The 4,475-nt window shown below is 42.2% G+C and overlaps 1 pseudogene; it reads left to right on the plus strand.

Moving 5' to 3' along the window:
• The first annotated feature begins 820 nt into the window (after positions 1-820).
• LOC103301995 (ADP/ATP translocase 2-like) lies at positions 821-2,489 on the plus strand (annotated as a pseudogene).
• Positions 2,490-4,475: the final 1,986 nt, after the last annotated feature.

Below are 4,475 nucleotides of genomic sequence, written 5' to 3' on the forward strand. Positions count from 1 at the left end.
ACAGAATGGCTACCATCAACAAATCAACAAATGACAAGTGCTGGTGAGGATGTGGAGAAAAGAGAACCCTCCTTCACTGCTGGTGGGAATGCAGACTGGTGCAGCCATTATGGAAAAAAGTATAGTTTCCTCAAAAAATTAAAAATGGGACTGCCATTTGACCCAGTAATCCCACTTCTAGGAATATATCCTAAGAAATCTGAAATGCCAATCAGAAAGACTATATGCACCCCTATGTTCATAGCAGCGCTATTTACAATAGCTAAGATTTGGAAACAGCCTAAGTGCCCATCAGCAGATGAGTGGATAAGAAAGCCGTGGTACATTTACACAATAGAATACTATGCATCTGAAGAAAGAAAGAACTCTTATCATTTACAACTTCATGGATGGACCTGGAGAGTATTTTGCTAAGTGAAATAAGCCAGTTAGGGAAAGATAAGTATCACGTGATCTCACAAATATGTGGAATCTAATGAACAAAATAGATCCATAGACAGACTGTTGAACCTCAGAGAGAGGGGTGGAAAGGCAGGGGAGGCTGGTGTGTGGGAAGAGATCTACTAAAGAACTTGTATGCATATATGCATAACCATGGACACAGACAATAGTGTGGTGAAGGCCTGGGGCTGGGGGTAGGGGTGGTCTAGAAGTCAATGGGGGAAAAAGGGGACATATATAATACTTCCAACAATAAAGATTTAAAATTTAAAAAGTATTATTTTCATAAATTTTTAACCAAAATGATTTCATAAAATACTATTTTATTTATGGCTGTGTTATTTTTGATACCAGGAAGTTTCCAGATTAAAAAATTCATATGGCCCTTGAACCGTGGAATCCTGGACAATTAGGAGCCCAGTCCCCAAATCACTTGTCTCTTCTTTCCTTTAAACATAGAGATAACGCTGTGTTGTTTGCCAAGGACTTCCTAGCAGGTGGAGTGGCCATGGCCATCTCCCAGATGGCAGTAGCGTCCATTGAGTGAGTCAAGCTGCTGCTGCAAATGCAACATGGCAGTAAGCACATCACCACAGATAAGCAATATAAGGGCAATATAGATTGCGTGGTTCATATCCACAAGGGGAGGGAGTCCTGTCCTTCTGCCATGGTAATCTGGCCAATGTCATCAGATACTTTCTCACCCAGTCTGTCAACATTGCCTTCAAAGATAAATACAAGCAGATCTTCCTGGGTGGTGTGGACAAGAGAACCCCATTCTGCCACTACTTTGCAGGGAATCTGGCATCAGGTGGCACCGCTCATTGTGTTTTGTGCATGGTCTTGATTTTGAACATACCCATCCAGCAGCTGATGTGGGCAAAGCTGGAACTGAAGGGAAAGCCAAAGGCCTCAGTATTGCGTGGGCAATATATACAAACCTGATGGGATTAAGGGTCTGTACCAAGGCTTTAATGTGTCTGGCCAGGGTATTATTGTTGTAATTGTACCCCGAATCTCACAAAGGCCGCCTCAAGAAGCCGAATTATGGAGTCATTTATTAAAGGCCGGTGGCATACGAGGGGCAAAAGTGCTCCAGATCTCGCAGCACTGTAAAGCTCGCCACATCTGGCTTATATTGGCAGAATATCACAAAGGTATTGATTACATCTTTGGGTCTGGAATGAGGAACCTGGTTTGCACAAAGCAGTTACAGAAGCGAAATTGATCAAGTTAGTTATCTAAAGTATAGTTTTGGGTCTACGGATCACTGAATCAACAGAAACACATTATCTGGGGCCACTTGGGCAATTTAGAATAATTGTGCTGTCCAGATTCTGGGACCACTGAGTCAACCGGAATGCATTATCTGTAGCTACTGAGGCTGATTCCGGGACCACTAAGTCAACCGAAACTCATTATCTATAGCTACTGAGACAATTTAGGGTAATTGAGCTGTCCTGGTTCCCAGAAGAATGTGCTTCAATAACCAGTGAGATCACAATCAATGGGACATTCAAACCACCATCAATGGAATATTCAATCGATTTGGATAGCATACATAAGTTCAGAAAAATCAAAATAACTTTTCTATTGTTTTAGCAAGCAAATGAGTACAGAACCCAAAACAGCAGGGTTAAACTATTAAACAGCAATTTTTACCCAAGAATGGTTGCTACCATGCTTCATTATCATCTACCAAGCTACCTACTTCGTACCTACCTACTTCGTACCTATGACTCTGCAAAGGGAATGCTTCCAGATCCCAAGAACACTCGCATCTTTGTCAGCGGGATGATGGCACAGTCCCTCACAGTGGTGACTGGGCTGACTTCTGATCTATTTGACACTGTTCCTTGCAGCATGTTGATGCATTCAGGCACAAAGGAACTGATATTATATACAGAATCATACTCAGGTGCTGGAGGTAGATTGCTCATGATGAAGGAGGCAAAGCTTTTTTCAAGGGTGCATGGTCCAATGTTCTCAGAGGCATGGGTGGTGCTTTTGTACTTGTCTTGTATGATGCAATCAAGAAGGTCACATGAATTGTTTCCTAGTCTTTCCTCTTCCCACCACCATGAACAAGTATGTTGTATTATGTAACATATCTATTTATCAATGGCACATATTTACTGACTGAAAATGGGAAGCAATAATATTCATCTGACCAGTTTTCTCCTAAAGCCATTTCCATGATGATGATGGGACTCAATTATTTATTTTTTATTTCAGTCATTCCTGATAAACAACAAATTTCAAAAAATAAAAAAATATCTGAAATATAAAAAATCATATGTATAATGGGCAATTATGTATTTACTTGCATATATAACAGCATTTGATTATAGTGCCACTGTCACCATTATTCTCTGATGCCATGGCATAGAGGTTAATACTAAATATTCAAACATCTAACTCTTAACCACAGTGTTTGTGTATATAGCACTTTCATACTCATATGAACAACAAAGTAAGAACTTAAGCAATTTCTCTTTCTTTCTTTAGTTTTTAAATATGTTTTTATTTATTTATTTTTTTTAGAGAGAGAAACGTTAATTGGCTCCCTCTTGTACGCCCCCTACTGGAGATCGAGTCCGCAACCCAGGCATGTGCCCTGACTGGGAATCCCCAAGGCAACCTCCTGGTGCATGGGATGATGCTCAACAAACTGAACCACACTGGCCAGGGTGTTAAGCAATTTCTTTTGGAGAAAAACAGAAAAATGTCAGTAGATGGTGAAACAAAGTATTTTAACTTATTCTAAATTTAAAGAGATAAAAACATAGCTCAACCATTTAAGGGTACTTCTGACTTTTAAAACATTTTTTTATAAGAAAAAAAATCAGTTCCAAATACTTATTCTCCACAATTTATATTTCAAGTTTGTAATATTTATTCTTTCCTATAAAAGTAAATACTGTACGAGAAGAGCAATTTAGAAAAAGCCTTTTATGAATACAATGTGCCATGTTTCAACTTTCTAATTCATAGCAACATGTACATTTTCAGAGTATAAATTGCCAGCCAGAGATCCAAAATGGCAGTGGAGTAGGTGGAAGCTACACCCACCTCCTCCCAGGACCAAACTGGAAGTACAACTAAAATATAGAGCAATCAACCTGAATAACCAACTGAACACTAGCTGAAGAGGAGTCTTATAGGATTTAGACTTAAGAATTTACAGAAGAAGTCACATTGAGACAGGTAGGAAGTGTGAAAATGCAAGAAGGGCTGGCCCCACTACCAGGGGCTGTGGCTGAAGTTCCAGAGGGATATCTCAGCTGTAGGGTTGGAGGTGTGAGGGTTTCCTCTGATAAGCAGATCTCAAGCCCAAGCTGGGCTCCCAAGCCCAGAGCACCAGAGCCTGGAAGAGGCACCCTCCTAACATTTGGCTGTGAAAATCAGTGGGGTTTCTGTCTGCCAGGGAGAGACAGGATTCTGCTAGAAACTCAGGCACCACTTAAAGGGCCAATGCACAAAATCTCTTTCACAGCCACTCACCCTGGGCTCCAGCTGAAGGAGGATGGAGCAGACTAGACTCCTGGGAGGAGAGACTGGTTTGTGGCTCTGGGAGAGAGCTGAGGGGACAACCGCTGGGACCCCTGTGCTGAGTCACCCTACTGCACTACAGACACCATCTTTCTTGGGTAGAGCATGCACTTCCATGTAGCATCAGCCTGGGGAAAAGCAACTGCCCCACCCTCTGGTCTCCCTGTTGACCCATCCTGCAGAGCTTCCACCCTGGTAAGGAGTCAGTGGCCTGGGCTGGGGTGTAGAGATCTGGGCAGATTCAAGGGGTGTCAGTGACTGAGTTGTGTAGCTTAGGGGAACCCTTCTCATGCATACTCAGGCCCAGAAGAGGCAGCCACAAACTGTGGATCTTTTTGTAGCTCCAAATAGTTTGCCCAGGGCGAGTCACAGGCAGTGTCTGACATTGACCTGTGCTAGAGTCTCTCACAAGAGTCCCCAGAACCAGCACACCCAGTGGCCAGCTTCAGACATCAGAGCAAGGTCTACTTAGCTTCATAAGT

This window comes from Eptesicus fuscus, chromosome 5, assembly GCF_027574615.1.
Source record: "Eptesicus fuscus isolate TK198812 chromosome 5, DD_ASM_mEF_20220401, whole genome shotgun sequence".
NCBI lineage: Eukaryota > Metazoa > Chordata > Mammalia > Chiroptera > Vespertilionidae > Eptesicus > Eptesicus fuscus.